This window comes from Anolis sagrei, chromosome 2 (genome assembly GCF_037176765.1).
Source record: "Anolis sagrei isolate rAnoSag1 chromosome 2, rAnoSag1.mat, whole genome shotgun sequence".
In the NCBI taxonomy this organism is placed as follows: Eukaryota; Metazoa; Chordata; class Lepidosauria; order Squamata; family Dactyloidae; genus Anolis; species Anolis sagrei.
In genome coordinates this window covers 36,021,415-36,044,489 of record NC_090022.1, presented here as the reverse complement: position 1 = coordinate 36,044,489, position 23,075 = coordinate 36,021,415, and the positions used below count along the sequence as shown (strand labels likewise).

General features: G+C 40.5%; 1 long non-coding RNA gene across 1 annotated transcript; it reads right to left on the bottom strand.

The window, feature by feature from the left end:
* Window positions 1-691: 691 nt before the first annotated feature.
* On the bottom strand, window positions 692-20,817 carry LOC132766706 (uncharacterized). Its single transcript, XR_010909423.1, has 2 exons — window positions 20,777-20,817; window positions 692-1,110 (listed from the first exon to the last, which is right to left on the bottom strand). It is a non-coding gene; the product is annotated as an uncharacterized lncRNA (long non-coding RNA).
* Between the last annotated feature and the right edge of the window lie 2,258 nt (window positions 20,818-23,075).

Genomic DNA, 23,075 nt, shown 5'->3' with positions numbered 1-23,075 from the left:
CACCAAACTACAGCTCCCATGATTCCACAGCATAAAGACATATCAGTTAAAGTGGTATCAAACTGCATTCAATAAATAAACCTCCCAGGTGCTCTCGTTTAATCTGATATATATTGCAAGATCGTTGTGTGAATAAAAAGGAGAGCAAGAGAATCGTTAGTACTGCTTTCAGCTGATTGGAGAAATGGCAGGAAATAAATGTCACCAATGTACAAATAATTGCAGTATTGCAAGGATCTTTAACTATTTTCTCATTCCTTTCCTACATCCATGGCTCAGGAATAGGAGCGTCAGACCGGCACCCCTTTTAGGCTCATTCTGCTGAAGCATTTCCACTTGCACAAGCCAACATGAACTGTTGCCAAATCCATCTCGGGGCTGCAGATGGTTATATCAGAGCTGAACTTCTGTGGTTCACCATTCATCACAGCCCTGATTTTTCTACAGCTCCCAAGGAGGCCAGAAAAGTGATGGCTCGAGAGGAGGGGAAAGGGCCAGTGGAGCCTGTCATTGTTAATGAGATTATGCTGCTGTAATCTTGTCCTAAATCGGATTTTCATGCTGCGCTCGGTTATCACAGGGGGCAGAGGGGGAGAGAGAGGATGGGGAGAGAAGTTCAGCCCAGATAGAATGATCCTGGCAGGTTTCATTTAATTAGATTGAATAAACACGGGCCATAAATCAGGAGGCATTATTTAGACAACATTAAAAGTGTTTATTTGTTGGTGGCTTTTCAGACTCCACAGGTGGAAAAAAACCTGATGAATTTTGACTGATATTCAGCAAAGAGAAGAATGTCAACTCAATTGTTCAGCAGGAGTGAAGGCACTTTATCCGCACGCACCTTTTCCGTAGGTGAAAGAAAAAGATTGTTGTTCTTGGCTTGTATGCAGCTGTACTTCACCATGTTATGCAATTGTTGTCTTCCCAAATAATGCAGCTAGTGTCATGTTTAAATTCTTTCCAAATCCTGTTTGTCCCGTTTGAGTTTCTCCATGCAGCCAGGTGTGAAATTTTACTCACAGTGGCTGATGATCATGCGGCTGCCTTCTTCATTCCTCAATCCACTTATTTTTTCCTCTTCCATGGCCACAATTTTGACTTTCAAGTCTGGGATGGACAAAAGGAGAGAGGTGGTTGTAATTAAGGGAGGTGTCTCAAAAAGTAGGAAGCGTGATTCATTTCAGACCCCTGGTCCTCATAAAAGTGAATCTGTGGGATGAACATGAGAAACTGAATCAGAGCTGTAACAAATTGATAGCCTCATATAAATGGCCTAAAATGCACAGGATAAATCACAGAAACATGCATCCACTGCCTGCATTAGCCTTAGATTCTAGGAAAGAGGGGCACCATCAAGCCCTGAGGTGGAGCTTTGGTTTCTTGGGGCCATCTAAGAGAAGTCCCCTTCCTCCATGACACCTCCAAACGTTATACAGATGAATCACCTCTTCCTGAGGCTTAATTCCTGATAGTAAGGGCTTTAGAGCAAAACTGTCCATGGATTTTTAATCTCACACTTGAACTAACTTTCAAGAATTTCTCTGGGATAAAATTTGACTCTCAGGCATCATAAACCAACATCCCACAGAAATGTATGTCCCAGCATAGGGTTGCCACACTGAAAGATTGAGAGGGCCCTTGTGCCTTTAATTGTTCAATGTGTTGTTGAAGGCTGTCATGGCTGGAATCACTCAGTTGCTGTGAGTTTTCTGGGCTGTATGGCCATATTCCAGAAGTATTATCTCCTAATGTTTCACCCACATCTATGGCAGGCATCCTCAGAGGTTGTGAGGTCTGTTGGAAACTGTTGGATCTGTGGAAAGTCCAGGGTGGGAGAAAGAACTCTTGTCTGCTTGATGCAAATGTGAATGTTGCAGTTGGCCAGCTTGATTAGCACTTAATGGCCTTCCAGCTTCAAAGCCTGGCTGCTTCCTGCCTGGAAGCTTCCAAAATCAGGACAGTAAATAAAGAACAACACTCAAAAAACAGGGGAATTCCAAAGAAGAAACAGTCAGGGCCAGCTAACACCTCCCAACAAAGGATGTTTGCAGGAAACCGTATATCCTGGGGCTTTGCAGTTGCCTAGACCACTGGATTGGGTCCGTCTCAACCCAATCTATTGCCCAGATACACAAACCCACATGGATTGTCTCCATATCACTGCCACCACTGCCACTCCTTTCTAGCAAAGAAAGATGGGGTTGCTCTGCCTTTCAGGACATGCAGGCACCCATTCATGATCTCAGTAGATGCAACAGGCAATGGTGTCTTGGAGTCTCTCTGCACTGTAGTATAAATGCAGTTTAATACCAGTTTAGCTGCCATGACTCAATGCTATGAAACCCTTGGATCTATGGTTTGGGGAGACACTAGCATTCTTTGGCAGGGAAAGCTAAAGACAGTGTAAAACTGCAGCCTCCATCATTCTATTACATTGAGCAATGGCATTTTAAGTGATATCAAACTACATCCATTCTACAATATAGATGCACCTTTGATCACGTAATGCTTGTTTTTTTTTTCTCCAGTCTCATTGATCATGGCATAATACATCTTTCCCTAGTTGACTTTTATTACTTTCTTTACAGATTGGTTCACAAGTTATTTGCTCTAACTAGTTTGGCTGTTTCAATGTTTCAAGTTCGAACTTCTAAGCCAGTGGTTCCCAACTTTTGGTCCTCCAGTTCAAACTTCTAAGCTTCTAAACTTCCCAACCAGTTGTTTTGGACTTCCCCTCCCAGAAATCCCATCCAGTTTACCAGTTGTTAGGAATTGTGGAAGATGAAGTCCAAAACCCCTGGAGGACTGTAGGTTGGGAACCAATATTCTAAGAAGATTGGTTCTTCTGGCAAGGAAAAGCCATTCAGTTTGCATGTAAAAAATCTTGAGTTTTTGTTTTCTTCAAAAGAATTACCACAACCAAAATCTGAGCATGCACAAAGGCAGCAGTGGTGACTACTCTCACTCATGTACATATGCAGATCATACCTGAAATCAAATTCATTCATTCAAATAGGTTTTTGGACTATGGCTCTGAGAGACCAGGCTTCAAATCCATGCTCAATAATGGAAACCCAGTGGGTGACTTTAAGGAAACCATGCATTCTCAACTTAAGATGCAGGCAAAGGCAAAGGTTGAACAAGAAAACTCTAAGATAGGTTTCCCCTTGATTTGCATAAGTAGTAGTTGACCTGAAGGAACACAACAAGAACTGAAGATTTTGTCACAATCCTAAGCATAAAATTGGTAGGTGCATGTGTAGACTTTACAGGCAGAACACTAGAGTACTTTTGGGGAAAAGGAAATATTCCAAGATCCAATCTCTTGATGTTTGATGACCAAAACACATCATTATCTCCTGATCCCAAAACATTCTCATCATCTGTCAGTTGGTGCAATTGGTCTCGTCTGCTTCTGTGTGAATGTATAGGCAGTAACCTGGCATCGAGAGCTGGGATTCTCTCCTGCCTGCCCCTCTTTATTTCCAAGCTGGCTGTTTTCCTCATATTTTATACATATCTTTGCCTCTTTTGTTGTTTTTAATGCTGAAATTGTGTAATTGCATAAATAGGAATAAGAAGATGAAGAAACCACAGTACTGCAGAAAGACAGAGTTCTGAGGATGTGCAGAAGTATAATCGAATCAGCACAGTTGTGCTATTGAAGAGAAGTACAAAATCCAAGTTGCTCAGCCAGGTATGCATCTATTATCAATCTATGATAATGCAACTGCAACAGACCTGCAGGTTGGTGTGATGAAATCCATAGTGTATCTCCAAATACATATCTGGCATTTTGAACATAGTCTTAAAGCACCCAGACAAATCCAGTCACCTTTCTAATCCAGACAAAAGCAAGGTACCTCATTTCCTCTCCCCCCGACCCACCCCATCCCCCTGTTCAATTGCTATTCAGTAAAAATAGAGCTGGAAAATTTTTATAGCATATTCAACTTATTTAATTCCCTTGATGAGAAAAAAAGCAACGAACCTGAAACTCCAATTCATATGAAAAGCAATTCAAAGTCCAGACAAGCTGGGGAAAACATAATCTCATTTTCCCCTGCATTTCTTCTTTCGGTGACCTCTTGTATCCCACTTCTCCAACTGCACTAGAACGATTAGGTAACCCTTAACTCAGAAGTAACTTCTGCTGAAATCTCTGTGACTTATTTCCACAAGATGGCCATTATCTCTAGTGGTGATGCATGCCAGATCTACACTATTCAAATATTTCTTTCTGGGATATTTCTTTTTCTGCAAAAGCTTTATGCTGCCAAACTACCTTTTGTAGCAGGAATGATTGTAAATAAAAAGTGGTTTGTGGTTTAGTACAGAAAGTTGGAGGAATAAAAGCATGAAAGTACATTCTGAATGCATACATGCTATCATTTGTGCATTCAGTAGCTGCTCTTTCTAATTGTAATAACTATGCTTAAAGCCAGACAATTCAATACATCCATGGTAGCACAACAGGTTAAACTGCTAGCTGCAGGAAATCTGCTCACCAAAAGGTTAGTAGTTCGAAAACCATCATTTGGGGTGAGCTCCTGGCTGTCAGCCCTAGCTTCTGCCTATCTAGCAATCTGAAAGCATGCAATGCAAGTAGATCAATAGGTACCGCCTTGGCGGAAAGGTAAAAGGGCACCCCATGCAGACATGCTGACAACATGTCATGCTCCCCCTCTATTCTGCCTTGGTTAGAGCACATCTATAATACTGTTTGCAATTCTGGGCAACACAATTGAAGGGAGATGTTGACAAGCTGGAATGTGTAACTAAAATGGGTAACTAAAATGATCAAGGGTCTGGAGAACAAGTAACATGAGGAGCGGCTTAAAGAGCTGGGCATGTTTAGCCTGAGAGGAAGAGAAGGCTGAGAGGAGACATGATGGCCATGTATAAATATATGAGGGGAAGTCAAAGGGAGGAGGGAGCAAGCTTGTATTCTGATGCCCTGGAGACTAGGATGTGGAACAATGGCTTCAAATTATAGGAAAGGAGATTCCACCTGAACATCAGGAAGAACTTCCTAACTGTGAGAGCTGTTCAGCAGTGGAACTCTCTGCACCGGAGTGTGGTGGAGGCTCCTTCTTTGGAGGCTTTTAAACAGAGGCTGGGTGGCCATCTATCAGGGGTGCTTTGAATGTGATTTTCCTGCTTCTTGGCAGAGGGTTGGACTGGGTGGCCCACGAGGTCTTTTCCAACTGTAGGATTCTATGATGGTTTGGACCCATAAAGCATTCATGTGCCATTAAAAGGACTTCAGCAATATGTTAAAGATGTGAATCTTTGCTTACAAACCATGTGTACAAAAATGTAATGTTTCCTTCTTCTCTCTGGCCAAAGCTGAAAGAATTTTCCCATATTTCCCCAAAAAATTACATCTGGGAATGTTGGAAAAAATTACAAGTATTGTTGGTAAACAAAACCACTTTTTTTTAACAAAAGGCATTATTTCTCTACAAATCACAGTACTGCTGCAAAATTATTATTATTATTATTATTATTATTATTATTATTATTATGTTCTTGTGGGTTTTTTCGGGCTATAGGGCCATGTTCTAGAGCAGTGGTTCTCAACCTGGGGTCCCCAGATGTTTTTGGCCTTCAACTGCCAGAAATCCTAACAGCTGGTAAACTGGCTGGGATTTCTGGGAGTTGTAGGCCAAAACACCTGGGGACCCACAGGTTGAGAACCACTGTTAGAGGCATTTCTCCTGATGTTTCGCCTGCATCTATGGCAAGCATCCTCAGAGGTAGTGAGGATGCTTGCCATAGATGCAAGCGAAACATCAGGAGAAATGCCTCTAGAACATGGCCATATAGCCCGAAAAAACCCACAAGAACCTAGTGATTCCAGCCATGAAAGCCTTCGACAATACATTATTATTATTATTATTATTATTATTATTATTATTTCTATTACTGTTGCAGGAGAAATACAGGCTTCTTCAAATGGGTTGCCTTGGAGGACAACAACATTTTTGGATACTCTTTATGTGCCTAAAACTGTAATTTATTGAATGGGGTTGTCTTTCAGAGTTTACTCCTTTTATTCCTCACTAGTCTCCTTACCCAGTGTAGCATCCATCTTTCCTTTCCTTTTCTTTCTTTCTTTCTTTCTTTCTTTCTTTCTTTCTTTCTTTCTTTCTCCCTTCCACCCGCAGTAACTATTTCCAAAGCTGCAGTGAGCCGATTGGAACCTTGCATTCCTTATAAGATATTTATTCACCCATGACCAAAGTATTAAGAGGTATTCTCTGCCATGTCCATGCACAAGTGGAGGCATACTGGAGGATCCTTTGTCTTGTCCACACTCCACCCCCCAGCTTTGCCCTGTTCCTGAAAGAAGACACATGGTTTCAATGATGTCTTTGTTATCAGATGAAGCATTCAGTCCAATTTGCAATTTTAATGAAAATCAGACACCTGCACTGCAACCGATCACCATACATGGGATTAATAGCAATGGCATATACTTGCAAAGCATTCCTCCATTCCAGAGGCAATGGAGCTGCTAATATTCTGTTACCAAAGACCAGATTAGGATTTTAGGTATAGTGTAACTGGGAAGAAAGGGAGCTTTTATCTATCTCTCAACAGGAACCTTTGCAGCAGAAGAGGAAAACTGAAGCCGTTGGTTTGCTGCCTTCTTAGTTGGGTGCTGTGCAAATTTCAGAGCACTTTGGAGGCCTACTTTCATAGACTTGTTGCTTTGAAGCTTCTTAGATACTTTCTTAGGCTAAAATAACCTTGCATGCTTAATACCATTGGTTGCAAGTGAACCTGCATTGGCATAACAGTTCAGATTGTAGCCCTTTGTCCATTCAGCAGAAACAATCTGCATACCTTTTCTCCCCTCTGACATGAAAACTAGAAATTTAATATGTATATACCTACTGACCATGAGGCAGGACATGGCAGGAAGGAATAGCAAGACTTAAAGATCCACTTTAATGATGTTTGAAACAGGACCAGAGTTGAGATAACTTTTTTGAAGCTCAGATTAAAACCCGGAGTGTATTCACTGTCTCACAGGCATTGCCTGAACATTGGACTGTTTCTCACTATATAGTTATAGCACTATTATTCTACTTTAGCTGCCATACCTACATACTATGGATTCATAGGCTTTGTAATCTGGAAAGGTACTTGAGCTCTCTGTCTAAGAATGCAAAATGCACCTAAAGTGCCAATTCTAGGATTCCATAGGATGTTACTAGGATAGTTAAAGTGAAATCATGGTGCTATATTTGGCTAGTGTGAAAGGGACCAATATTGCTGCTTTCCATATCAGTGGGGTGATGAATCCACTCCAGATTTTAATCTGACCTTTCAAGGAGCCACCCAAGCAGCTGATCCTATGTAGATAATTGGTTCAGCACTCTGGGTAGCTCATTTCAAGTTCAAACGCAAAATTGGTAATCCTACTGACATGGGAAGCCACCAGCACCAGGAGGACAAGTCAGAGAAAATAGCAAGAAAAGCCGTTTGAGCAATACCTTAATGGTTCTGATTTCAGAAAGGTTTTTTTCTGAAATCAGAAAACCCGCTTTTCTGAAATCAGAATGCTGCTTTTCATATATTTTCTTTATATCACCTCATATATCACAGGACATAGTTTACTGTTTTTAAAATTGTTATTATACACTGTCTTTATGTTTAAATGCATGATGATGATTTTTTTTTTGTTTATCAATGTATGTATTTTTATGGCATCAAATTGTGCCAACTGTGTATGGTGCTCTGAGTCGCCTTCGGGCTGATATGGGCAGGGTAGAAATAATGCAAATGAACAAATAAATAAATAAATCATGTTCAAATCTGGGGAGAGCATGGATGAGCTCTCTCTGTCAGCACCAGCTCTGCATGAGAGAAGCCTCCCGCAAGGTTGGTAAAACATCAGAACACCCCGGCATCCCCTGGACAATGTCCTTGCAGATGGCCAATTCTCTCACACCAGAAGCAACGTGCAATTTCTCAAGTCACTCCTGACATGAAAAAAAAATCACCTCATGTAAAAGGGTATAAAGCAATCTTTGTAAATTACTGTAATGGGATGCTCAAAATGAGAAGTAAATACTTTTACAGTCAACCCTTTGTATCCACGGATTCAACCATCCATGACTTGAAAAGATTCAACAGAAAAACATTTGAAAAAGCAAATCATTATATGCAAGGGATGTAATTTTATATTATCCTTTGTATATAACGAGCCCCCGGTGGTTAAACCCTTGTGCTGGCAGGACTGATGACCGACAAGTCAGAGGTTCAAATCCGGGGAGAGCACGGATGAGCTCCCTCTATCAGCTTCAGCTACCTGTGCAGGGACACGAGAGGCCTCCTCCAAGGTTGGTAGAACATCAAAACATCCGGGCATTCCCTGGGCAATGTCCTTGCAGACAGCCAATTCTCTCACACCAGAAGCGACTTACAGTTTCTGAAGTCGCTCCTGACACAGAAATAAAAATTACTGATCCATTATATACAAAACTTGGAACTCTCAATTTCAGGGATAGGCTTGTGATATTAAAAGTCAATGTCCCAATAGAATCTTCTACTTCTACAGCAATAGTGCCATTAATTAAAAAAAAAAACCACCATACATAGCTGGATTAAAATTAGGCACATCTGCTCTAGAAACAGCCTTACAGTCAGAAGGACTAAACAGGAGGGAGATTCCCCCTCCCGAGGATTTTATTGCTCATCCTTTTGTTTCCTCTGTGAGGAGTGATGTCCTCTCTATTTCCACCATAATCCTGTCAACTGCATGGTGGTCGGCACATTTCCATACATGAGCTGTTACTGGCTCGTTCTGTTTTACGGTTTGGCCCCATCAGCTCCAGTAAGGCTTGGATTAAGTCCCTACTGTAAGTGCCTATGTTTTGTTTTATTCTTAAATGCACCACAAAGTCTATGCACTTTAAGTGCTGCCATAAGTCGCAAGCAGAGCAATTCCTTTGCACGCTTGCTTGACATGCCAGGTTCTTCAACCCAGTGACATTTACCACACAGCTCTGTTTTGTCATTTAGCTCCCTTCCATCCTCCTATAAATAAGAGTGCTGTAAAATAGCTTAAAGGCATTGTGTAAGCTCCATTTTCGAAATGGAAGTTGAAGGTTTCATTGCACAGTAGTAAGTCCTGAATTGCAACACAGACATACACTAAATGATAACTTTTTTCCAGAGCAATGGGTCAGATGAAAATACTTGCAAGCTGAATCTGACCAAGTGTGGGAGTGTAACTTTACTATTGAATGTCTCCTGTATCTGCAGCGGATAGGCTCCAGGGCTTGGCATGGAGATGTAAACCATGGGTAATAATGAACCCTATGGAACAAATGGCTTCCAGGGGAAGCATACTGTAATGTAAAGTGCCACTGGAAGACCTAGGAAATGCCTAGAGAGAATATTCCTCTTGGTTTCACTAGGTTCTCCAGTACACCTTGATGGTCAACTTCTGGCAAAAGAACACTAGTGTGTCATGCTAGACAACATAGGAAATGCCTAGAAATGAATGAATGAATGAAACATGGGTACAGATCCTGTGGATATGGGGGCTATCCCTCATTATCACAAATGAGATCTGCAACAAAACTGATATAGTGTGGAATGCTCTTTTCAGGGTTGTCAGGCAGGGCTTTGATGACACAGTCAAAATGGTCAGCCATGCCCCCACATACATTTGGGACTTAGAGGGAAGTATATGAAGTAAGGGGTTGACTGTAATTTTCATAAATTACAATGTAGAAAGTTATATCCTCTACTCAGGATCCTGGGAAACAGAAGGAGCTGTGGAAGAAAGCTTTCATACACTTCATTTTGAAGATCTTCAGGACCAATTAGAGCAATCCATGCAGGAAGCTGTTAGCCCTATCCAGACTTAATTGCTGGCCATGGTGGAGGTTTGGAAGCTGTGACTCCCCTACCACCAGCACCGCCACCATCTCTTTGGGAAGTGATCTCTTCACACAGCCCACAGGGGTGGTGCTATTGTATTGGGAGTCTCCAGTGAAAGGGAAGGCACTCAGGGTGCCTCATAGCACACTGCGCAGCCTCCCTCCTTCCCCCATCACACCCTGTCTCTGTCCCCATCAGATGGGAGAAAAAGTGGCAATGTACAGCAATGCACATTGCCCCATTGCCCATGTGGGAAAGGGGAGGAAAGTGTGGGTAGCTCTGAAATGTGCCTCCTTGTAGTGGAGGAGGAAGCACCTTTTTATGCTTCCCCTCCACCTTAGGAGGAGTGTAGGTGGACCTGTTAAGCGTTGTCTGATGGCACTGGGCAGGCCCTGGTCAAAAGCACCAGAATGGGGTGATTAGCCCCATATGAAAAGGTCCTAGGTCACAACTCTAGGCCGAGCAATTCTCAGTTCTAGAGAGCTGTGTGGAGCAATGGCAGTCCTCCAGGATATGAAGGACCCTAATGGGACTGGGCAAGAGGTGGTGGTGGGTTCCTGAGGCAACAATTTCATTAGGCTTATGCCAGAAACAGCCCACTGAATAGCAAGTTTCCCCTGAACTGTTTTTAAAGTGGGGGCACAACATTGGCATGCTGATTGCATGACATCTGGCAAAACAACAGTACGTTGAACATTAGTCAACAGTGTAGTGTGGCAGCCAGTAAAGCCAATGTGGTTTTAGACTGCATCAACATAAATTGTGTCTAAACTGAGGGAAATAACAGTATCACTCTGTTCTGAGAACCTCATCTCCCCTGGCTTAGTTCATGCCTTCCTGCCCCTTCCCCCATGCTAAGTCTGTGGCAATTTCTATTGCTATTATTTTAGTTTTGCATCTAAACTGTTTTCTTAGATTCAGCAAGGGCTGTAAAATAGAATATAAACATTATCACAGCCCATGGGTAAACTTTCAAGACAAGAACTACAAAAATAATAAAACAAAGAATTGTATAAACTGTGTGTAAATGTGGGAGTCACAGACATGACAGAGAGAGAGACATAGACATGAAAGAATGCCTAGGGTTGTTCTGAAAAAAGAGGCAATTCAGGGTCCTTGTTCAAATGGTTGCAATCTAAGTCTTTAATTTTAGAATTTCATCAGAGAACAAACAAATCTCAGCAACAGCAACAGTTCCTCACAAAAAACATCCTGGACAAGGATGAGGGCCATTCCAAAGCCATGTTCCCAAACCCAAGAGTTTCTCTGGGAAAAAGAAAACAGGACATTGCAGACAGCAAGATATGACATCATGCCACACTACTTTCATTATTGCAGCTGCTCACCTCCTGCCTTTCCCTAGTGGTCTTGTCAGTCAACAGTGAGCTAACAATCCAATGCATCAACATCTGCACTCTGTAAGACAAAGGAATGGACAGCAGGAAAAATCTGTGCTCTCAAAATGAGCGTGAGTTCTCACAAGGAAGCAAGCCGCAAGCTTTATATTCCCACAGAGGGACTCTCTGAATCTCAAGACTCAAGAAAGTTTCCTTTTTAGACTTGAGATCCCAGAAAACTCCAGCCTTGTTGCTGAATCCTTATCATTTTAACACCCACCAAAGGAACTGGCTCAAACCACATTCAAGTCTTCCTTGCCTAAGGAAATTCTATGAAATTCACGGTCAACATTAGTCAACAGAAGGCACAGCTGCAAACAAAATGGTGATAACCAGTTTAGAAAGGAATTTGTAAACTTTGCCATGTAACAAGCCTTCTCAAAAGAAGTCGAACATTTCCAGTTGATTAATCTGTTTTCCCTCACTGCTAATGGTTCCTATGTTAGTGAGTCCATGTTAGTGAGTCCATACCCTGACTGGGACCACCTTCCACCTGGAAACCAATGTCCTAACTGTGGGAGAACATGCAGATCAAGAATAGAACTCCACAGCCACCTATGGACCCACCGCCAAGACATTATACTTGGAGGACCATCATCCTCGGGCTACAAAAGAGCACCTAAGTGAGTCCATGAATCCTTTCTGGATTTTGCCACCTCATCACATGGGCAAAATTGCCCGTCTTATGACTGTTTCACCCCACTTCAGCGATGGAAACCACCAGATCCCATCAGATGACATAGATCTACTTCTTGTGTAGTTAAATCCCTTGTCATAAGATGCAGCAATGAGAACATGGGAAGTTCTTATTGGGAACAACGAGGGGACCTCAATGTGATGAGGTCCTAAGTCTAAAGTTTACACTATCTATGCAATTATGCAATGTAAAATGACTCTGTTGTGTGGGATAGCATTCAGCAATTTGTATAACTCCTTTACAGTTTGAACTGAATCTGAAATGTATTAATTTCCCAGCTGCCAACTGGCACTACCTGTAAGGATTTCCACAAATCTACATAACTTAGCAATTGGATTCCAAAACTAATCCCATTTTTACCATTCAATGACCAATCATAATGTGAGGCAGGGGTCCCCAAACTAAGGCCCGGGGGCCAGGAACGGCCCTCCTAGGTCATTTACCTGGCCCTCACTCAGGGTTGACCTAAGTCTGAAACGACTTGAAAGCACATATCAACAACAATCCTATCTCATCAGCCTAAAGCAGACCCACACTTCCCATTGAAATACTAATATGTTTATATTTGTTAAAATTGTTCTTCATTTTAATTTTGTATTGCTTTTAAGTGTTTTTTGCAGTACAAATAAGATATGTGCAGTATGCATAGGAATTCATTCATGTTTTTTTTTTCAAATTATAATCTGGCCCTCCAACGGTTTGAGGGGCTGTTGAGGACCCCTGATGTAAGGTATGGTAAATGCTAGACATGGAGCTGAAGACAATCTTGTGTTATAGCATCTTTACTACTTGTGGCAGAATTCCTTTTGACATACAAAATATATTATTTAGTGTAAATCTCAGTTTAATTTAAATGAGAGGTTAGTTGATATATTCTTGCCTATTTTCTTCGCTCAAAGGAATAATTTAATGTCCTAGACAATGTAGTATCTGAGTGCATGCCTCTCATTTGTAATAAGTGCCAAACTAGTGGTTGCATTCTCAGTAACAATAAAACAAGATATGTTTGCTTATCCCAATTGACATTCTGTGGTGTATGCAGTGCACCCTAGTTTACTCTCATGCCACACTTTCCTTTGTGTGAGCTTGCAAAATACAGTCCCCGACTTGCAAATATCTCTTACAAATAACTCATAATTAAGAATGGAGGTTAGACATCAGAAAATGAGATAAATCTATCTCTAGGGATGGGAAATTCACTCCTACAAGAGTTATCATGGGGAAAAGGTGTCTCCACTGTGGTTTTCTCACCAAACCTTGTTTCCACAACAAGCTAATTTTTTTCAAAATCCAAATATTACAGAAATAGGAAGTCAGATCAAATCTTCTTTAAAAGGGCACAGACAACAAAACAAAGGTTACAGGTATTCTGACCCATCCATATGCTATCCAAAGCTCTGAAAACATTGTTTGCTTGGAGTTACACTTTTAAAAAAATGTACCTGTTTTGACTATTGTACAAATTCAGCTTAAAAACAAACCTACAAAATCTATCTTGTTTGTAACTTGGGGGCTCCCTGTATGCCAGACATTGAAGTTGAAAGTTCCATGTGAAGTCCCAAACCTGAATGTTGTTGTCCCAAAATAAACCAGTCTTAGAAGCCAGAAATAAATGAGGATTTATTAGATTATGGTGCCATACTTGTTTAAGAGAAATAAAGCAATATCCTTAGTTTGGACATCATACAAAGCTTTCCATTTGCTTTCACAAATAAAGTCATGAAAAAGGAAGTGAATAAATATTGAGACCAAAATATTTATTTGAGAATGAGACTGTGACCACAACTGGAATCAGAAATAGCCACCGGTTCTGATTTTATGTGTGAATGGGCCAAAGGACCACCCAAGCCATCAGCATAGCTACCAGATCTTTCTTCTCCTCCTGGTATTGGGCACCTGGCCCTACCATTAGGCAGGATAAGGCAACCATCTCTAATACAGATGCTGAGAAGCCACAGTTAGAGTCCATGGTTGGAGTTGTACTGTTTTGCGATGTAACATATTATGGGGTCTCTAAAGTAACTAAATCTTCTCATTGCCAGTGTTGACAAGGTTGATCTGCTAGGCCTGACAGGCCACCAGGTTCTGTATATAGTCAGTAGAAGCTGAGCTTCCAGTCATTCACATCAGGCAGAGGAATGGACCACCCCAGGATCAGTGAAACATAATTCTACTTTCCAAGGAACACAGTTTATGTCTTCGGAAGGTCTTACCTGCTTGCCACACCAGTTTTAATCCCCTTTACTGGCTGGCAAGCAAGCATGACATATATTCCAGGCAACACCATTTACTATTTGTTGTGAGTGGCCAAGTCAGAGTTACACCAAGGTTTTGGTAGCAATACGGCTTAGTCCATAACAACACATTCCAAAACCAACTTATAAACCTAAAACTCTGAGGAGGTAATGAGTGGTATGGACTTTTTATAAGTAATTCTAACCATGGGGTGAATTTTGAAAAGAGAGGATGTAACCATTGCACATCATTAAAGGAGAAGTGTGTTGAGTGTGTTCTGTAGAAAGCTCCAAGTAATACTTAGAATCAATAAAAAGATTTTCCTGCTCCAGTGAGAAATGGTTCGAGATTAAATAGATCAAAGAACCAACTTGTTCTGTGACCCCTCACAGGAAAGAGAGAGAAAATGCCAGAATCCACTCAATCAAAAAAGTACAGCCCTTTTACTTTATGATGACGGTCATGTTTATATATTCCACCTTTATTGTGGAAAAGTTGCTAAAAGGAGGAGAAAAATGGAGCCTTTTTTCAATAACTAATTAATTCCAGCCCAGAAGTATGAAATATCTTCCCTGTCTTGCCAACCTCAAGATATAAATATTCTGAGGAGCAGATGTTTCATTTTTAAGAGTGTGGATAGGAACATTCCCAAGAATTTCTACAAAGTGCAAATGGAAGTTTGTATTCACCTTGACAAGTTACATTTTCTTCTCGTGGGACATATAAAGGACACAATAATGTAAGTCAATACATGTAGTGGATGTGCACAATGCATTTCTAAAAATCATTCAGAATAATACTTAAATCTAGTTTTTTTCTTGACTGGACTAAACACAGAAATAATGGGTGTTTGGCTAGAAAGCCCTGCAAAGGAAGAGGTCAGGGTGGTAAGCAGCATCAAAAGCAGCCAAAGCCAATGGCTACTGAACATTCAGTGCCAAAAGTAATCAGAGGGCTGGATGAGAAGCAAAACATTCAACCAGATTTCGAGGAAAAAATGTCCAAGAAATTCAAAATACCACCTTCACTGTCTCCTACTGATCTCAAGAATCTTGAAAAGATTAAGCAGAAACACGTCCTCCAACAAATAACCTTTGAATCATAACATTTGAGATGTCCATATGAACATGGACCACCAGTCAAACCAAGCAGTGATGCATAACATGTGTGATGAAGCACATGCTGCCAGCATGTAAGCAGCATGTGTTTTTCATCACACACTTGTGTTTGGGAAAGTTATTGTTCAAACTACAACTTTCAGAATTCTTAGCCACTGGAAAACCAAAGGGGCAGAAATTCTGGATTATCTCTTTGGAGCTTTTCCCCACTCTGGTTTTCTATTGTTTTCTTTTGGTGTTTTGCTTGTTTGAAGACCATCCTGTGCTTCCTGTTGTTTTTGCTTACCATGGCCACTGGTCAAAAGGGCTTGGGCAGCTGTAGGCCAAGGGGAGAAGGCATTAACTATTGCTTTTCAAGATCAGCCCCTCCCTCTTCCTTAGGGATTATAGATAAATCAGAATTTAGCTGTATGGAGTTGGACTAGCAGAATCTTTCCTTTTGTAATGCTTATAGAAATGAGCAAATAAGTTCTATTACACCTGCCTTGCAAAACTTCCCTAGAAGTTCCTCTGATAAGTACTTGATTTATTTATTAATAGATACTAATAAACAGATAATAGAATTCATTGCAAATGTTTTTTTTCCCCCTCTGGTAACAAAATTCATATAATGTTGTTTTCTTTTTCTCTTTTCCCTTCTTTTTCTTCTCTTTCTCCTTTCTTTTTTGCATCTTTTATGATTAATCGTTTTGACTATACTTAATGTTGTTGTGGTTTGATGTTGGTTGATATGTATCTCATTTCCAGTTTTCAGTTATGTCTTCATATGGATATGATACATAATAAACAAGAATTTAAAAATATTGCTGGTGATCTTCATTTCTCCTCTTTTAATTATATTTTAGGGTTTTTTTCTATTTTAAAATATTAAATAACTGTTGAACTTCTGATTGCTCTTTTCGTTTTCTATTGCATAATTTTGTGTTGTGTTTTATATGATGGATGTCTTATGCTTTGACAGTCTGTGAGACCCCAATAGATACAGTATAAATGCACACTTAACACGAAAGTAATTACGATTGAATTCAGTGGATCTGAGTAGACATACATAAAATTACAATGTAAATGTCCTGAATTTCAAGGGGTTTTACCAACATTTTGGACAGGATAAAGAGTGGCCTTATTGCCACACAGTTTTCTCTAATGAATGTATTGCTGAAGAGTAAGGTCTAATAACTTATGGTCATTTCACTTAAAATTAGTTTTATTTACAAGTCATTTAAAGTGAACAAATTAGCACATTGGGATTGATATTAATAAAAAGAGCATGAAAGATAGCCATCCTGCTTCTGTTTAAAAGCTTCCAAAGAAGTAGCCTCTACCACACTCCAGGGCAGAGAGTTCCACTGCTGAACAGCTCTCACAGTCAGGAAGTTCTTACTCATGTTCAGGTGGAATCTCCTTTCCTATAGTTTGAAGCCACTGTTCCGTGTCCTAGTCTCCAGGGTAGCAGTAAATGTGTGATTTTATTTGTTCACTCACACTTTTACCATAGGCAAGCCACTAAACTTGTTTTGGTGTATTCTTTAAAGAGGTGTCAAGAAGGATCTGGATAATTTGAAGTGTTTTCAGGACTATGCCTCTTAGCAATGGCCTGGGAATGTGGTGATAATAAGTTTGGGCAAATATGGACTTCAGTAATAAGCTAGGCATAAGATTTATGACCAAATCTTGGAGAAATATCCCACATATACAATCTAATCTGTACTCACACTTCTTTTGCTAGAAATTACTGGTTTCTCTCTCATTCGGTAGTAAGACTGATAAAGAGTCTTCCTGTGGAAACAGAATATGCACAGTAGCAAAGGCATCTGTGTGTTTTCCCAGGACAATGGTTTCTCTTTTAAAGTATAGAGAGAAGATGCCCATAATATGAGATACCAAATTTTGGCAAGTTATTGTATCAAGGTTTATGGGAGGCTCTTTGTTGATGTGTGCCTTCAAGTCATTTCCCACTTATGGGATCACTAATGTGACCCTATCAAAAGCTTTTTCTTGCAAGAGTTGTCTTTATCTTCTTCTAGGAGTGAAGGTTGCATCTACATTATAGAATTAATGTGGTTTGATGTTTCTCCAACTGCCATGGCTCAATGCTATAGAATTACAGGAGTTGTCATTTTACAAGGTCTTCAGCCATTTTTGAGAAAGGATGTTGGTACCTTTTCAACGTATCCAAACCAGAGACTGGTGATGTCTTTAAATATGATCCCTTAAGGATGAACTGCAGTTGTATAGGGTATTGAATAACAAATGAGGAAACACACACCAACATTTTCCAAGTTATGCTCATGGGAGCACTCTTCCTGAAAACTAGAGATGAAGATCTAGTCCCTGAAATTTGGGAACCCTAGATTCAGGATTCAATTTCTGTGCAATTTCCATTGGTCCATATGTAAATGCCTAGCCTAATTTTATGTGCCCCTTAGCCTTATTCCAGAAACTTTCCACGAACAAACAAGTTCAAATGAGCCCTCTGTCAAGAACAATCAAGATTCCTGGCATCCTATTCAGTGAATGGGGAGTGAGTAAGAAGGAGAGGGACAAAGAACGGCTGAATGGTAATGCCCACATTTTGCTCTGGTTTCACCTAACATTAACATGTGAACCCAACAAATAAAGAAGCCAACGTGGAGAAGTCAAACAACCAATATTATTCTAGGCTGCACCAACAGGGACATGGTGTCTAGCTCAAGGGAAATAATAGCACCCCTCTATTCTGCTCTGTTCTCAGACCTCACCTGGAATACTGTGTCTTGTTCTGGGTATGCAATTCAAGAAGGATATCCACAACCATGGAACATGTCCAGAGGCATTCAAGCAAAATGTTAAAATGTCTGGAAACCATGCCCTATGTGGAACAGCTTAGGGAGTTAGGTACATTCAGCTTGGAGAAGAGAAGGTTGACAAAAAAGCCATGTTTAAATATTTGAAAAGATGCTATATCGAAGATCGAACAAGCTTGTTTTCTGCTGCTCTAGAGACAAGGACACTGTGCAACATCAGGGGAAATGTCCCAACAGGTATTCAACATCGGAAGATGTCGCCTTAGAGTGAAAATCCATCTCTGGAAATTGCTAAACAGAAGCTGGACGGCCATCTATCAGGAGTGTCTTGCTTTGTATTCCTGCTTGGCAGAATGGGGTTGAACCAGATGGCTTTTGAGGTCTCATCCAACTCTTTGATTCTATCTCTTCATAAAGAAAACAAATGTTCTGCTTTAGCCAAAATATGGAGATATTTTCTAACTTTTCAAATGTCTCAAAGAGGACAATGGTATTGCTTGCAAAAGAAACCCTTCTTGCAACTACTCAAACCATGTGCCACATTCACCTCAAGGATACTTCACCCTGTTCTGCGTCATCCCACCATACAAAGTCAAAGGCATTGTTGGCAGCTACATCAGTCAATGTGACTCTGAGCAAGGCACATCTGCCACTTTGGTCAATACACATGTAACGTTCTACTTTGAATGGAAACTTTGATTTTGTTTTCAAAACTGAATTTCTTTAAAAGCACAACCCTTGGCGGCTTCTTTATAAAAGATATAATTTATCTCTCCTTGTCGGTATCAGCTCTTTCTGACGCTGCATCCTAATCAAAGGAAAATACTGCCCTAATGTCAATATTGTAGTAAGATAAAGGTTTTTTCAGATGGAAACTTTGGTTCCTGCCCTGCAAGTCAACTCTGATACAACTGTCTCCACTTAGCACCACACAGATGTGTAAATGTGTCAGTTATATCCATAAAAAGTGAAATGGGAGATGAAAAAACATAAATATTGTATTTGTACCAGTATTCCAAAGTACAAGTTACTCTGTGTATGTATGAAAAGAGAGCAAGACAGATAGAGATTTCTAGTCTAATGTGTAAACATAATGTTAAATTCAAAAGAAGACTCAGATACTGGGCACACAATAAACTATTATGTTTTTCTGTATTAATTGCACTTTATATTTATGGCTAGCCACCTTGAATCCCTATATTGGCTAAAAGGTGGGATAAAAATAAAGCAAATAAATACATTAGAAGTAAAAAAAAAACCATAAAAGCAATGATCTAAATTCTGGGTTAGTCTTCTTCCCTGATCACTCATCTGCCTCACACACTTCACTGAGTCTTTGCTTTCCATTTTCTTTCTCTGACCCCTTCTTCACACGGCCCACAAGGACCATGCCATTTTGCCAGTAGTCACTGGCAAAAGGGAAGGCACACGGGATACCTCGTGGTGCCCAGAGTGCACTCCCTCCTTCTTTGACCACATAGTGGGGCAGGACAGGGTGCCAACACATCCCCATCAGATGGGAGAAAGTGCAGCAATGTGCATTGCCCTTTCCATCCACCTCTCTCTAGTGCCTCCTCTCACTTGTTTTTGTCTCTTCCACTGGCACATCTTCTTCATTCCTTTGCTTGGCCTCCCTTCATCTCCATGAAGTTCACTAAAACCCCCAGACTGACCCATAAGACTGCTTTAACTTGGATTTCATCAGATAGAGCTAGAGAAAGGAAGGGAAAATCAAGGTAAATGGGGGAAATTGTCTTCTTTGCATGGGATTCTGTTTTTAAAGAAGACAGATAATTTACTTACCCCCATCACAAAGGATCGCCTCCTTTTGCCTCTAGCTCAACCATCCATAGAGGAGACAGAAGGCACTGTTCTTAAGGCAAACACCATTTCCCTGTGCTCCTCTCCTTCTCCTCTCAATCCCCTTGTTTTCCAGGTTTTAACTAGTTTGTAAATTTTCAGTTCTACATGCTTTACCCATCCACTCATGATTTTTTTTAATTGCAGCATTTTAATTCCTTTTCTCTGTTCAGCTGTTAAAATGCTGATCCATATTTTAGTTGGAGTCCAAAACCTCCTATGCACTAAAACAAAGTTGAAAAGCTAGCAGTAGTGAAATTTTGACAGCCAGGATTACTATGAAGGAGAAATTACAAGGGGGCGGGGGGGGGGGGAGTGATGAAAAAAAGTGATGATAACAGTATTCCTAATTATTAAATTAATTTTAAAAATTACCATGCCAGGCTCATGAAGCAGGATTTTGAGAGAAAAATGTCAATGCTTGGTAAGAGACTGCCCATAGAAAGATCCATTACTCCACATCATTGAAGTGATTCAACAGAGGCAAATCTGACAAATCCCATCTCATGCTTCCTGAGCTCAGGAGACGGTTTCTCACTGTCTCCGGTCCCCTCATTTCTAAACACTTCTAAAACAGTTCCCAGATGAAGTATCACGGGCAACATGCAGAAGTCTGTTGGCGTCGTTAGATTGGCTCTGTGATGCTTCATCATGGAGCTGTTTTAGAAATGTTTAGAAATGGGAGGGGGGATTGAATGTGAAGAAGTCCCTTGTCAAAATAGCCATGGTTGCACTTTCTCTCAGGTTCAAAGCCAACCAATCACCACAGCAGGTACCCACCTTTGTAGCCAGTCTGCCCAATCCTTCTGTGATTAGGAGGGGGGAAAATGAATGCCGCAAGCCCCAGCAGCACAGCAATCCTAAGGGGTGCCCCATAAAGATGCCATGTTTGGGGCATCTGGAAAAGCAAAACTACAGCTGCCAGGATGTGGTTGCCAACATCCACTGTGTTGCTGCCCCAGAAAGCTGAAACAGAAACAAAATAAAAATGGTTATGAGCATGCAAGAGAAAAAAGATCTATTAAAGCAGCAAGAACATCAACAGAATTTAAGTGAATTAGTAACAAACAAATGCATTTTTCATTCATTGACAAATGAACGAAGTATATAATTTTAATATGGTTAAATACAAAACAAAAGCAAGTTCTTACATGTACAGTCCTGCAGTTTCCAGTCTATCTCCAAGAAGGGGGCAGGGGAAATACAAGGACTGGTACACCCAGTTACTGAGCATAGCTTTAGAAAACAGTCTTGTTGGAATCCCTGCAGATGGTTTTAAAGTTGCCACAAAATATTACTAGTCCAAAATGTATTGGAATAATAAAATCATCTTTTCAAATACCCTGAAACTTTGGATGCATCTTTGCTGTTGTTCATTCATTCAGTCGCTTCCGACTCTTTGTGACCTCATGGACCAGCCCACGCCAGAGCTCCCTGTCAGCCGTCATCACCCCCAGCTCCTTCAAGGTCAAGCCAGTCACTTTTTGCCCTTAGTCGGCCCCTCTTCCTTTTTCCTTCCATTTTCCCCAGCATCATTGTCTTCTCTAAGCTTTCTTGTCTTCTCATATGTGGCCAAAATACTTCACCTTGGCCTCTAATATAGTGTCTCACCAAACTACAGATCTTAAGATTCCATAGCATTGAGCCATAGTGTCAACCTGCATTAATTCTGCTGTATAGAGAAATAGTTACATTGAAGCCATTTAAACAGAGGTTGCCAGGACATAATTTTAAAAAGCATGCCAATATTGAGAACAGTGTAATTCTAACTCAGAGATACAGTGGCTGAAGAGGACTGGAGTTGGATGCAATCCTTTCCTGCTTGAATAGTCTTGAGAAGACATAATAGTCTACAGCCGAGTTTTCTCAAAAATCTGCCATTTAACTGATTCCTTGGCAAAACTTAGATCTTCCAGCAAATGGCCAAAAAAGGAGTTGTAAAGGAGTTGGAAGAAGCTGGTTTTACACCCAGTTATAGAATCATAGAATCATAGAATCAGAGTTGGAAGAGACCTCATGGGCCATCCAGTCCAACCCCCTGCCAAGAAGCAGGAATATTGCATTCAAATCACCCCTGACAGATGGCCATCCAGCCTCTGTTTAAAAGCCTCCAAAGAAGGAGTCTCCACCACACTCCGGGGCAGAGAGTTCCACTGTTGAATAGCTTTCATGGTTAAGAAGTTCTTCCTAATCTTCAGGTGGAATCTCCTTTCTGTAGTTTGAAGCCATTGTTCCACGTCCTAGTCTCCAGGGCAGCAGAAATCAAGCTTGCTCCCTCCTCGCTATGACTTCCCCTCACATATTTACATATGGCCATCATACCTCCTCTCAGCCTTCTCTTCTGTTTTCAGCATCTGGTCATTGGCCCTTGTCCAGACCATTACAGACTCAGACACCTGTTGAGTACTCTTGTACTACATCTATTGATTTCTTTCAATAATCTCAGTTTTAATATAAGCCAACTCTCCTCTTACTCAATTTACAAAAATCTATCTTTGGGATGGGTGTAACCTTCCAAATGCCGAGATGTTAAATATGAGAATCTAGTATCAAACAAAAGAATTTTGGCACATCCCAAGTTCAAATATCACTTAGACAATGTCTGTCAGTATTGAAAAATCATCTGCCAAATAGCAAAGTAACAGAATAGTTTTTATACTGTAATCTTATATACGTCAACCCAAATGTAAATCCCATTGAGTTTAATAAAAGTCGCTCCTCTGGAAGTGGATAGGACTATACGTTTCTACTCAGAAGTAGGTTTACTGAGTTCTATGCATGTTACTCCCAGAAATGTATATCTGTGTGGATAGAGATTAACAGATTAGATAGATAGATGATAGATAGATAGATAGATAGATAGATAGATAGACAGAATTTCAGGCTATGTGTAAAATTAATTTTGGCTCATTAGCAATAGAACCCAACCTTTCTTCCATGTCAATCAATAGTTCAGATTCCTTCTGAATCAAAAGAAAAACATCAACCCTGAGGAAATTCTATTTTATGATATACTAGCTGTACCTACCACACGTTGCTGTGGCCAAACTTCCCTCCCTCTTTTTCTCCTTCTTTTCTT